Source organism: Dasypus novemcinctus, chromosome 13 (genome assembly GCF_030445035.2).
Source record: "Dasypus novemcinctus isolate mDasNov1 chromosome 13, mDasNov1.1.hap2, whole genome shotgun sequence".
In the NCBI taxonomy this organism is placed as follows: Eukaryota; Metazoa; Chordata; class Mammalia; order Cingulata; family Dasypodidae; genus Dasypus; species Dasypus novemcinctus.
The window spans coordinates 82,863,462-82,877,758 of record NC_080685.1 but is presented as its reverse complement, the minus strand read 5'-3'; the positions used below and the strand labels follow the sequence as shown (position 1 = coordinate 82,877,758).

General features: G+C 40.9%; 1 protein-coding gene across 5 annotated transcripts in view; it reads right to left on the bottom strand.

Moving 5' to 3' along the window:
* Window positions 1-12,544, bottom strand: part of NEK7 (NIMA related kinase 7) — a 160,717-nt gene extending 148,173 nt beyond the window's left edge. The window contains exons 1-2 of one of the 5 annotated variants that reach the window (XM_058274923.1): window positions 11,927-12,209; window positions 9,281-9,393 (exon numbers count right to left, since the gene is read on the bottom strand). The gene's annotated coding sequence lies outside the window, so the exon portion shown is untranslated. Of the gene's footprint in view, window positions 1-9,280; window positions 9,394-11,726; window positions 11,858-11,926; window positions 12,210-12,246 lie in introns of those variants that run through there. The other 4 variants (XM_004476343.4, XM_058274922.1, XM_058274925.2 and 1 more) reach the window with 4 other exon arrangements.
* Window positions 12,545-14,297: the final 1,753 nt, after the last annotated feature.

Here is a 14,297-nt window from a genome sequence, read left to right as displayed (position 1 = left end):
GAAAACATAAAAGTATACACAATTCTTCACAATCACCTTACAGGAGAGAAGAGGTTCAATCTTCTCAGTGTGGTATTCACGGCCATTCATAATTCAATCTCTGTGCAACTTCCCAGGTGAATTTCCTTATGTGTTTCCTCATTAATTAAGGAATATACGTTGTATTTTTGGTCCATTTGGCATAGGCCCTTTACAGATACTTTGATTTCAGAAATAATTATTGATGTTATGATTGTTCTTTTAAAATTCCAGCAACAAAAATCATAAAAAGATATTAAATAAATTATGTCTATTTTGAAGTAAATCAACCTTTGGCTATGTCAGCATTTAATGTATACAAATCAAATGACGTTCTATTAATTAGCAATTAGTAACTACTGTTAAGAAGAGAATAATTACAAGTATTAACCTAGTTATTTCCTTACTTAAGGTTAATTTTTCTTCATAAAGAGATTGTCAGAATGCCAAAACAGAGTTAATTTGGTAAATATATAATAAGCATCTTTTACGGGCCAGGAAGTAATTCCTATCATTTTACAGAAAGCCAAAGCTCTAAACTTGTACTAGAAAAGAGCTGGCAACTGAGCAAGGGAAATGTAAGAATCCTTAAATGAACAGCTTCAAGACAAGTCAATTTACCCTGACAGGTGGTGCTGTTTTAATTTCAAATCCTCATTCCAGGTACTCAGCTCTTACTTTGTCCCTTGTTACCCAAGCCTTTAAATTAATATCTGTCACCAAACTGGTCTCTGTCTTGACTCCTTGCCCCTCCCCACTCCCACCAAACTCAGGACTCATACACCCATGTTTTTCCTGGTTCCCACCTACCCCACTCTAAGATCTTTCAAAATGTAAATTTCAGAATTCAAACACAAAGCCCAAACTCTCAGACTATGTCCCTGAATGCCCTGCCAGTGACTTTTAGCTATTTCACACAGTAAGACCCCCTTACACCAAGCCCTCTGGACCTTGCAGGGTCATGCTGACAACTGCTCAATTATTCTGAACATTCTCTAACTGTTAAGACCTGCCCAGACCTCCTGACCCATACAGTCTCTGGGATGTAGTCATCTGCCATCCATGAATGGCCAGTTCTAACAAGAATGGTCCTAGGCCCTGCAGGAAACCCAAATATGAACAGGACATGATTCATTCCTTCCAGATGTTCATATTTCAGTAGGGAAACAAAGACAAGCACAAATACACTGGGAGTCAATAAGAACTAAAAGCGTAAAGAAGAAGAAAAAGAGATTTGTTTGTATAGTATTTGAACAGTCTCAAAGGATGAAGATGATTTTAATGCACTGAGGTTAAAGAGTTGAAGCATGGAAATAGGCATTAAAAGTAGTGAAAAGAAAAAGAAAAAAAATTAAATTAAAAATAAAAAACTGAACCACATGGAGCTCAGTGGTTAAGCACCTGCTTCACATGTGCAACATCCTGGGTTCAATTCCCAGTGCCTCTGTATTAGTCAGCCAAAGGGGTACTAATGCAAAATACCAGAAATTGGTTGGGTTTTTTTTAAAGGGTATTTATTTGGGCTAGGAGTTTACAGATACCAGGCCATAAAGCATAAGTTACTTCCCTCACCAAAGTCTATTTTCATGTGTTGGAGCGATGGCTGCCGACGTCTGCAAGAGTTCAGGCTTCCTGCATTCCTCTGGGCTCAGCTCCTCTGTTTTCTCAACAAGGTCTGCTGTAGACTATGACTTTGCCTCTGTAGACTAGGCTTTGCCTCTCTCCACAAGGTCAGTTGTGGACTATCATCAGGAAAATGGCTCTGTCTCTCTCCCTGGGACTCCAGATTCAGCATCAAACTCCAACATCAAAACTCAACATTAAAAGCCCCTCAACTCTGTCCTTTGCCATGCCTTTTTATCTGTGAGTCCCCACCCACAAAATGCCCCACTGGCACAAGAGGTTTACATGATTACTAAATCAAGGAAATCTATGAAACCAATATAATCTAATATGCCCAGAGGAAAAGTTCAGTTTACAAACATAATCCAATATTTCTTTTTGGAATTCATCAATAATATCAAACTGCTATCACCTCTTTTACTTATTTATTTAATTTTTTTTTTTAAGATTTATTTTTATTTCACTTCCCAGCCCCCCCCCCCAGGGTTGTCTGCTTTCTGTGTCCATTCACTGTGTGTTCTTCTGTGTCCACTTCTATTCCTGTCAGCGGCACCAGGATCTGTGTCTCTTTTTGTTGTGTCATCTTGTTGCATCAGTTCTCCCTGTGTGCCGTGACACTCCTGGGCAGGCTGAACTTTCTTTCACGCTGGGCGGCTCTCCTTACGAGGCACACTCCTTGCATGTGGGGCTCCCCTACACGGGGGGCACCCCTGCGTGGCACGGCACTCCTTGCGCGCATCAGCATTGTGTGTGGGCCAGCTCCACACGGGTCAAGGAAGCCCGGGATTTGAACTATGGACCTTCCATGTGGTAGGTGCACGCTCAGTCCGTTGAGCCAAGTCCACTTCCCTACAACCTCTTTTAAATTAATTTTTTTTAAGTAATGAAAAAGAACATAATGATAAAGCAAAAAAGGCCAGAAAGCATACAAAATTATCAGAAAATGTATAAATAAGTTGAAACTTATTTTCCAACTACAAATTAAGCACACTAAATAACTATACAACTCCCAAACCTACAGCCAGTTTTATATTAGAGCCATCTTGATATACTCTTTTCAAATGAGTAAACATTACAGAAAATTTGCTTTCTCATCTGCCTTTCTCATTTTCTGTATCTTCCTCTTTATTTAATTTTTAAAGGTTTCTTTTCTTACTTCTACTGTATCCTGAAATTGCCACTGCTGCCAAGGTTACTCCCTCATCCTCCTATGGCTCTTTCTTTAATTGTAATCATTTCTGCTCACTTTCAGTTACCTATCAACAACCCCAAAATTTCTCTGGTTCTAAGATCTGTAGGACCCAGCAGGAAATGTGAATAAAGGAACAAACAGAAAAAGAAGGATCATGAAGTATTTGGAATCACACAATCATTCACCTTACAGCTGCCTGGAATCTCCAGAGCTCATCTGGTCTGCCACTCTGCTTTCAAAGTAGTGTCTCCCAAGTTCAGAGAAAGCTCACCTCAATTTGAAATTGGATTTAATATCAAATGCAGTGCAATCAACTGGATCATCTTTCAAACATTTTCAAAAATGCATATGCAAATACCCAACAAAGTTCACAAAGATGAAAAATGAGCATCCTTGTCTTACTGTGAAAATACTGACTCCAGGTGACAGCCCCCACACTCAAGAGAAAAGTCTAAGAATGGTAGCACCACTCTGTCTGGGGCCACATCCTGGGAAGCAAAGGTCCCAATCTTTCATAACTCAACACTGTTACTACATCATTAGAGTGGAGGCGCCTTTTTATTATGAGGTATTAATCACATCATCAATGCTCTTCCCTAGGCCAGACTCTCAACTCTTGAACTGAGTTCTGTGGATACTAATTTAGCTCACACCAATTGTCAGATCCTGCTCTTGGCATTTAAAAAGATAGAAAAATGAACCTGAACTTTAAAACTTTCTCTGGGTCAAACTTCCTATTATTATTATATTTTAAAGAGAGAGGGGAGTATAGTCATAAAGAAAAAGGGCCTGGATTGTTTAAAAATTCCAAGTTAAAGAAAAAAGGGGGAAGGGGAAATCCCTGATAGCAGTTTTAAATGACCAGGTAGGCTTTCTTGAATAAAGAGTATCACTTGCATGCCAACTACCTATACCTACTGAGAAGGGGAAAAGTTAGAAGGGATTCAAGTACCAGACACTTGTTATCAAAGTTCCAAATGGAAATAAAACAGTCACGGAAAAAGGAACAGGTTACTCATCACAATGTTCTTAAGCTCTTTCCAGCACAGGCAGATACATAAAAAAAGCTTAGTGTAGCCAAGCCATGGGAGCAAACTGCAGAATGTAACCAGAGGTAGCAGCAAGAAGCAAAAACTCTATGTGACAAGGCAAAGGGCTTTTGCCCTTAAGCAAAATGCAAACCACCTCAGGGGCAAGGGAAGTGGTAACCTTTCACACCCAGCTGAGAGAAATACCGTAGAAATGCCAAAAATGGTGAGAACAGCCTACAATATAAGCAGTACACTAACAAGTGGCCCTATGCTGGGAAGGAACTAAAACGACAGTTAGGTATCCTATTTTCTTTCATCGTGATTCAAATGTTAATTTTCTCTTCTGTTATTACTCAATTCTTACTTATAAAACATTTATTCTTCTTTATCTAATTTAAGTGATCTATAACAGTGATATCAGTAACACCTGTGCCTGTTTTGAGCAGAGGCACTGGGTACCAATGCTAGAAGAGTCAGATTATTAGGTCTAAGCTCGCCAAAGGGTGGCATACCCCTCACCAGAAATGATGTTAATAATAGGAATAGACCTTCATTTTTTATTTTAAAAAAACAAAACAGAAGAATAAAAGACAATGTGATGCTCATTAATGTGGCTTGAGCACCATGTGCATTAGAATCACCTCCAGTGATTATTTAAAATGCAGGTTGTCATTGAAGAGCAGTGGCTTTCAAAATTTGTGTATAAAAAATTATCTAGAATACTTGTTTTAAAATGCAATCTCTGAGCCCTACTAGTACTTACCAAATCACAATCTCTGACACAGGCATTCTGAGGAATGTAGTTTGAGAAATATAGTAATAGAATGAATGCTTTGAAAATGTAACCTATTTTGGAGATAGCAAAAGAGCATTAATATATTCTTGAACAGTTACACAAATTTTGTAAAAAAAATTTTAAATGTACAAATAGATATAACTATTGCAAGGAATCATGATATAAATCCTTTAGGATCAATCTGATCAATTTCTAAATGTTCTGCTTTGCAAGGAAGGGGTTTCACTGAAACAGGGAACACATGATAACCAAACCAGAACCACCTTTAGCAGACAGACATCTACAGAGAAAAAACCAACCCTGAGCCATTCAAGATCCTAAAATCGTAACAAGAGAAGAAATGAGAGGGAGAAACTGGTCAGTGGGATCACCATGCATTTCAGGCACATGAGAATCAATAGGGGCGGAGTTATTTTCAACATAACTAAACGACAACAGTGAAGACTGGCTCTTGTGAATCAATGTGTCTGATATAAAAAAATAAGTATTTATGAAACATGGACTAGATATATCCAAGACCACCCAGTGAACTTTCTGACCTTTATCATCCTGCCCTGAATTATCAGTTTCTTCTCCTAGGATTAGCATCCATAATAGCATTTCTCTCCTTCTTTGATCCTATTTAACAGGGAGGATATGGCAACATGCCCTAATATTCCTCATTTTAGAGGCATCAGAAAGACTTTACGAATGCACAATCCAGCACTCAAATATCTGCTGAAATGATTACATGATCAAGGCCCAGATACAGGCAATCAGAGGTAGAAAGTCATCAATCATCACCAAGTCTTAATTGAGCAGAGCAGATTCTGTAAATTCAGAAGCAAAAAAAAACCAAACAAACAAAACCCCCAAAACACTACTAGCACCACTCTCAAGGACATTACAAAACTAACAGGCAAGGCACTACTGACTGTTACCAAACAAAGAATTAAAAACAATAAAAATTTTTAAAAAAAGAACCTTGAAATTCAGGCTACAAGGAATCTAGTGGGACATGGACTAGTAAGATTATATCCTTGGGCTTCCGTTTATCCTCACATCAAATAAAAAGACTAGTTCAGACAATTCTTAACACTCCTTCCAATTCTGAAAATATTTGATTTAGTGAATTATGCACTTAAAGTAGCATTTTACAAGCTGGAGTTTAGCCCTCTAAAGAGAAACAAGATGATAATAGTAAATGGAAAACTTGATTTCAGAACACCTGTTTTGTGGTAGCAATAGAATCCTAAGCACAGATGATATATTTACAAGATAACTTGGATACATTTATGCTTAAGGCACAACCCCAGCATAGCTTTAAAATCCACTGTAAAAAACAACCAAGAGGAGCAGATGTGGCTCAGGCAGTTGAGCACCTGCCTCCCATGAGGGAGGTCCCAGTTCAGTTTCCAGTGCCTCCTAAAGAAAAATAAAATAATATAAAAACAAACAATGAAAAGACAACATGCACAAACAACAAGCAAAGAGAGGAGGGAGTCGTCTGGGGTGGGGGAGATAAGAAAATCTTTTGTATGGTACAGAATCTCAAAGGAAAAGTACAGATTTTTCTTGTTAAACTTTAAGTGTAAGAGTGATTAAAGGAAAATGGGACAACTATGTAATAAAAGGAAATCTTTAATTATCAACACTGATGTTTTAAACACTCAAGATTAAGTCATAAATTAAAGTGAAATTGGAAACAATATGCCATTCAACAAACAAAATATTTATCAAATATCAAACCTTTTAAGCCTTTAATAATTTTAGCTGTTATGTTGAAAATGGAAGAAATGCCAGTTTTCACTGAATACTGACTACACATGGCACCATACTGATTCTAAATGCGTCCAAACACCAAAGGCAATGAAGAAAACAAAAGAAGTGAAACTGCAGGTTGCCATAAGAAATGAAAATAAAACATAAATTTCTTTCCAAAAAACCAATCCTGTCACCAAGCATTCTTCTTGCAAAATAATTTTTTAATTAATCTGTATTCATTAACTAACAAACCATGCCTAGCAACTAAACTCTTTGGAATAAGGACATGCCATTTGTCTAAAATTAACTACCCATTCTTCAGTTCTGGGTGCCTTTATAATAGTATGCAAATGTTTCATTATTTTACTAGATTCCCTGGTAAGAATAAAACAATGGATTATCTGCAATTCTTTGAATTTGGGAAGTAAAAACAATTTTCATAAGCATATCGATTCAATTTTCCCAATATAACATATCAGAGGATAATGTGGTTTTGTTATGGTTACAACCATGACAAAAATTACAGTAATTTGCCTAAGTAAATATGAGCTTCTGGCAAAAACATTATAAGCATACTAGAAAAAATATTTTTAAATTTGCTATGTTTAATTCAGGATTTAAGGATCTTTTCGCAATCCCCATTTTCTGGTGCCCTGGAATGTAACTCTCCAAGCTTCCTGTGTTTTTTGTCTAGCTGAGGAACTAAGGATTACTGGCCTCTCTTCCAACCTCAGAAAGAAAAAAAAGGCATAGAAACATTACCTCAAAATGGGGAACCATTAAAAGATGAACACCGAAATCACAGAGCAAAAAGAAAGGGGCAGAGTTCAAACAGAAAGTATACGTGGCAGGAGAGGTTAGGAAGGAGCCGTTTCAGACAAAGGTAGGCCCAGGCAGAGTGAGTGATAGTGCCTAGCATCAGAAGAAGCTGTTCACAACAGGACTTATTTTCCCCACACTGAAGTTACAAATATGGAGCTTCACGTCTCCTAATCTTTTTTCCCATCAGGGTAAACACATGGCAGTGTCATGTAAAGAGAAGAGGATGTTTCAAGGAAGCTCTGAATGTCCCAGTCTCTACCTGACCTCCCTGAGGACTGACAGTCAATACCCCTGCACATGAAGAACCCACTCCTGGCTTGCACTGAGAAATTCTACTGTCTAATTAAAAAGATGTTGTATTTGCCACTCCATTCTACTTCTCAGTAGCTACAGCCAGATAAGCCTGTGGCTATTCTTAGAGGAAAGGGAGAAGGTACCTCCCCTCATCTCCCCGCCGCCCCCCCCCCCACACACAGGCCACAGACATCCTAACTGTGGGACATCCTCCAAAACACAGGCCCCTTCCAGTATTTTTTTAAGGAGTTAGTCAATTTTTCTTAAAAAGAAAAAATCTTCCCATCTCCATGCTCATTTCAGAAATTCCTTCTAAAGGAACAAAGGTGGTCATTCTGGTAAACTTAAAAATCAAACTACAAAAGAAATATACCAGAATACTCATATTAAAGTAAAGTCAAGCAAAGATAAATGGCTGGCATCAGATTCAATTTGGATTTCTTAGAAGGAGGCTGGAGAAAGGTGTACCTTCATATGGTGTTCCTGGATGGGTGAGAGATTCCCCCAGGTATAGAGTAGTAGATAACCCTGAAAAGGTTCAGATGTTTATAAACACTCTGAAATAAAACACAAAATTTGGGAATAGCTGGGCTTTATTCTGAGGGAATTGGAGAAGGTCACTATATTGTCACAAGAGCCTAAGTACCAAGAAAAGGTTATGAAACACTGCTGTGGAAAATTTATATCAACCCAAACACCAAAGACCTAGAATCACAGTTAGACCTTTAGTATTATCTTCCATAGCAGGGGTGGGCCTGCAGCCTGTTTGTATAAATAAAGTTTTATTAGCACAGACCCATGCCCTTATATCCACAATGGCAGTAGTTGCCACAGAGACTAGATAACTCATAAAGCTTGACTTAAAGAGCTTTACTATCTGGCTCTTTACAGAAAAAAGTGAACTCCGGTGTTGTATAAAAGCAACCTGGAATGAAAAAGTAGCCCTTAACTACTTTGACTATCACCAGAAGACCAGTGGCAAGACTGACAAAAAGGTTGGCTTATTTCTATCAGTAACAGGAAACGTGTATTTCTAAATTTTTATAAACCCCTTAAATAAATTTTGTTCAATCATACACTGCTCTAATTAACACTCTGGTTAGCTATCACTGCAAAACAGCTCGCTGTATAAGCACATTTCAGGAAACAGTGTAACAGAGCTTTTATTTTTTTACAAACTTAAAGAAAGCTATCTTGCTCAAAAAATTAATGCTTCATGATCATCTACCCTTCTCATTCCCACTGCCCCCTACAACAATGAAATTCATTCTCTACTTTGTTTTCTTTAGAACAAACAATAATTTGTGAAGATATATATAACACATAGGGAATATCAAACTATTAACACTAAAAAAGGAATCAGCAGCTTAGTAGTAGTATTATAACTCTACAATGAAATGGTTCCACATTAGTTCTGTGTATCAGTATTAAAATTCTGACCTATTATATCCTACGAATGAAGATATTTTATTATAACTATATAACCCAATGTTATCCAGACATATTCCCTAAAAATATGGGATAACAGGAAGAAGTAAATTGAAACATTCTCAAAAGTATAAACAAATACTTCTTAAAACATCTTGCTACATATTTATAGAAATGGTGATAGAGTAATTCTGAGTAAACAATAATGATGTTTACTCAATACAAGACACCCTCAAGTACTGTACTGTTTGCTACCATGTACTATATTGTTTGCTACTATGTTTTATACATAGCTTATTTAAAATGCCTCTGCTGCATCTAATTTAAACTTACCCACATAACTCTTGAGTAGATATTTGAAGGGACAAATATTTCAAATTGGATGAAACTGGAATGAAGAGTACTGCTTTGTGCAGCTGCACATTTTTCAAAATACCAAACTCTGTCTAAAGGAAAAAAATTAAAGGAAACAAAACCTGAATTTCAGAATTTATTATCTATTAATCTGTTTTCTAAAACTGCATTAAATAAGCACAACTCTCCCCTCCACCCAACGCCCTTATAATGGCTACAATTCCTATTGCTTATAAAGACACATTTTTAAACTTTAGACTGTTCCTAGGAAAACAGTGCTTAGTTCTATAAATCTTGCAAAAGTCTCTAATGATAAACTGACCACATATTTAAACGAAAACAAGAAACCTACACTCCAACAAATGTACAACAGTTAAGAACAGAATGCTTAAATATGTGCAATAAATCAGAGCCCAAAACTACCAACTGCAGCACCAGGAAGATGCTGAGGGGGAAGTGGAGTATGAAGTCAAATACGGATTTTTACTTTATTATTCAGATATGTTCATTACACCAGCCTCTAATCTCCCTTCCTCCAATAATATGTTGCCATCATACCAGGCGTGCTTTCTTCATTCTTGGAGTAAGTGCTGTTTTACTAGTATGGAAAAGAGCTCTTGAAATGGTCTGGCCAGGAAAATGTGTATGAGGGGAAAGGAATGGAGAGTGCCGACCGGTATTATCTAAATAAATAAACCTGAATAGTAGCTCAAAACATAAAAATAAGACTCTCTGCACTTCTGGAAATAAAATTTTGGTCTTTGTTTTTTTAAGTTGCGAAGATTTGTAACCGTGTTAAGATTCCAAAGTAACTGAAAACAACAGATCCTGACATTTCATGGTTTTCGTTTTCAAATAATTTCAGAGTAATGCCACACAATACATTTAGTTCGCGTAGGAGCTTTGTTTTTTTCAACTGTAAAGTTTCAAAGTGGGGAGTTCAAGATGCAGCTGAATCGTGGAACAAGATATACTATGGGTCTACGGAACCTGGGCCCCTCCTCCCCCTTTATCTTGCGGCACTTATTCACACAGCTATCTCGCAGCCTGGAGAGACAACCTTCGAGAAGGAAAACCTGCTCTGATCTCGGTGCTCCGGGCGGGGGTAGGAAGTACCCTCCCCTGGAGCGGGTAACAGCAGTGCCCGCCGCGCATTGGCTGAAGAGGCTGTCAGTGCTAATCGTGGGCGGGGCCTCCCGCTGGAGGAAGGAATCTCGTCCTGCACCTCCCGGAGGGTCCCCGGGCTACCCCACCCTAGCGTCCAGGAAGCAATCAGGCCTCTGCAAAGGGTTCCTTCGCCTTTTTATTTCGCTGGCACTCCCCTACAGTTTCTGCCTCTTTGACTCCTCCAAGAGGCACAGAATTTTCAAAGCTCCAATACCTCTCTCTCCCCTACCACAGCAAGCTCCCATCCAGGACCAAATAGAGGATACTGCGGTTTTAGGAGTGAAGCAAGCTATGGGCTGGATCTCAAGAGCAGCTGAGGAGGCCCGCTTCCATTTCCTCTGGAAACGAAATAATTGCTTAAATTTTACGTTAGCAGTTTCAACTGCATTGTCCTTCACCAAGTGTTTCAGCCGAGAATACACTGCACCCATTCAAGCAAGAGTTACCACCAAGCTTTACAAATTAATTTACGTCTTGACTTTACTATTGGCCGTTTTCGGTGCTTGCCCAGTTGTTCCAAATATGCCGTAAACCTTCTTAGTACAAGTACTGTGTCATATTTCGCCCAACCAGCAGCGCAGGGTCTTGAACAGAACAGATTTATAACCCACATATTCTGTACTTGGTTCTGTAATGCAACCCAGCAAGACATATTGCTGTCGCCTACAGAGCGTGCTCTTTGAGACTGCACATTCCTTGAAGGAGAAATTAGAAACTGGTTCTAAGTATGCTGGGTACCCAACGCTCTACAAACCTTAGGCCTTTGATGCTTTCAACTGCACCGTTAAAGTCAATAATCTCAAAGGAGAGTGAAAATCATTTCATTTCTGTAATATATTTCTGATTTTCATTTCAGTCGCCAAAATTACCCAAGAAAGGAAGCGTATCTTACTTCAAAATAAGTGTATTTTTAGTATTTATCCCTATCAAGGACTACAGCCACGCGAGAATACGGTTCATCTGTTTAATTCATCATTTCCCAAGGCCTACAAGTATAAAGGAAAAGGTCAACAGTTCTTCAGACCTCACTGCCGCATCCTCTAGGTTGTGTTCGCTTCAAGACACTGACCTAGAGCAATGTGGTCTTCTCACTTTTCTCCTTTTTCCTTTGGGCTCCCCTTCATCTCTTCCAATTTCCTTCTGTCTCGTCCATAGCCATCACCACCACCGATGTTCACAACTGCCTCTCAATCCCTCTCTCCAGCCTTTCCTAATCCTAAGAGAGTCCCCCTAAAACTCACTTCCCAACGGGTCTCACCTTCCATGCCCTTATCAAGCCACTCCAGATTTCCCCCCATCTGCGAGGCTCCCGCCACCCTCTCTCGGCCGACAGTGAACTTCACTTTTCTAAGGCAGGCTGCGGCCGAATCCTGACAGCTGCCCCTAACCAATCCGCGAGGAATAAATAACTGGCGCCACCAATGAGCACCCGCCGGGAGGTAGAAGGCGGGACTTCACCTAAGTTTCTCAGGTCCTGAAACCCAAGACCTGTTGCCGCCGCCGCGGCCGCCAAGTTTCTTGGTAACCGCTGTGCCTACGGCGGTCTCTGGCCGCCGGGGCCCGTCCCAGGCGTGAGGTTCTCGCCGCCGGCTGCGACCACTGCCAACCAACAGGGCAAAAACCCCCACCGGGCTCGAGCGCAGCGCGCCCCGCCCCACCTTGCCCGGGCAGGGGGATGCCGGAGGCCGCACCGCGCGGCGCCGACGACCCTCTTCCCGCCCGGCTCCCGCAGGCAGCCCCACCCGGCCGGGACGCCAGCGCTCCGGACAGCGGCTTACCAGGAAGTTGGGAGTTTTCCGTTCTCCGGTCCGCGAGGGGCCCGGGGCGGGCGGGCGACTCGGCCAGGCGCCGCCTCGCTGGAGAGGCCCGCGGGGCCAGGGGCTGTGGCTACGAGACCCGGAGCCGGTCGGCCACGTCCCGCCGCCCCGCCCTCACGGACGCTGCAGGCGCGGGCCCCCTCCCGGCGCACGGCGAGGCGCGTCCCGAGTGCGAGCCTAGCGGCGGCCCATCCTCCCGCGGCTCCCACTCCCCGCCGGCGGCCGCGGCTGTCAGGAGTGTAAACATCCCGGCATCCCCGAGGAGAGGGCGGGGCGGGCGCCGGCCCCTCCCCGCGCTCCGCGCCGCCGGCTCGCGAGGCTGCCGGGCCGCCCGCCGCGGTCTACAGGTTGGTGTGCGGAGACCGGCAACTTTCCCAACTGGAGCTGAAAATGCTCTCGAGGAGCCCCTTCCGGCGTATCTTTTCCCGCTGTGTGGCCGCGTCGTTGTGCCCTCTCAGACTCCTCCCCTGCTTCTGGCCAACTTCCCACCAAGCCTAGGGCCCGCTGTCTTATAAGAACTTATTTTTTCCTCATTTATATTTAAATGCCCCACTTGTATTTGCTTAACCGATTCGGGTGGCGCCCCCGTCTTTTAGCTCACAGCAGTTTGTTTTACCAGGGGTTTTAAACTACATTTTCTAAGCTAAATGTCGATGCTGAAAAATGAGGTAAAAAGGCGTTTTCGTGAGTCTGGCTACGCAAACTTTCTACTAAAGGGAGAATGCTAGCATAGAGGACAGTAATTTGGGGACATTTCCGGAAGGTCAGCTGCCAGGTTTGGTAAGAGGAATCTTCTTTCTATGCCCCAGAACCGTAGTACACGGAGCAGCAAAGGGACTGCCTTGAATCCTACTGCTTCATGACTTAAGTAACTGGACACGCACTGCTAGAGGAGACAGCTAGGAGGCAGTAGGGAGTCAGCCACACCTGATTTCAAATCTCACTTCAGTGATTTATTAACTGTGTGACCTACTGGCAAGTTGTTTAATCTCTCCAAGTCTCTGTAGTTTTCTCTGTAAACAGAGAATAATAATAATATCCATCTCGCAGGACTATGGTTTGAATTAAATGAGTCAAAGCATAGAGCCTGATATATAAAGGGTGTTCATTAAATAATTGCTATTATTTCTAGGTCTTTCACTAACCTGGCTTCCCTGCCAAAAATGAGTCGATTATAGCTCAAATATTTAAAGTGTTAAATTTTCGGAATTAATATTTGAAAACTTATTTTCAGAAAAAATAGTTAAAGGTCAGAGGAAACATTGATACAAGTGACTCAACAAGTATTTCATAAATAATTCCATGTGTTTATATTTGTAAATAATGTGTAATAAATACATTGTTCTAAAGAATGAAGATACAACACTTCACCAAAATACAAAATCCCTGCTCTCAAGGATCTTACATTGCAGTAAGAAATGGGGAAGGAAAAAAAAGCCAATAAATATACACTATGTCAGTGATTTGTAGAAAAGTAAAGCAGGGTAAGGAGACTAGGGGAAGTAGGGTGTTATTTTAAATGTTTACCTGGGAAGTCTCTAGACATTTTGAGCCAGAGGACTGAAGGAAGTGAGAAAATAAACCATGTGGCTATCTAGGAATAGAGCATTATACAAAGAAGGAACAAGTGCAAAGAGCCTGAGATGGAAGCTTGGCATGTTTGAGAAACAGCCAAAGACCAGTTTAGCTAGAACCCAGTGAGCAAGAGAAGAGCAGTCACAGATGAGATCAGAGGGGATGTTGAGGATGTAGAAACTTGTAACCTTTAGGATTTATTCTAAATGGAATGGGTGCCATTGGAGGAATGACCAAATTTTCGAGTAGAGTGTAGGAGCTGAGAATGGTCAGGTTCCAGACATATCTCTAAGCTAGAGTCAACAAGGTTTGGATGTGGGGTAAGAAAGGAGGTAATAAAGTTGGCATTTGAACCAAATCATCCTGTCAGGTCACACCAAGTTGCTCGGTCACAGTGTCACTTAAGTTATACACAGAGCTTGCAGGAAAAATAACCA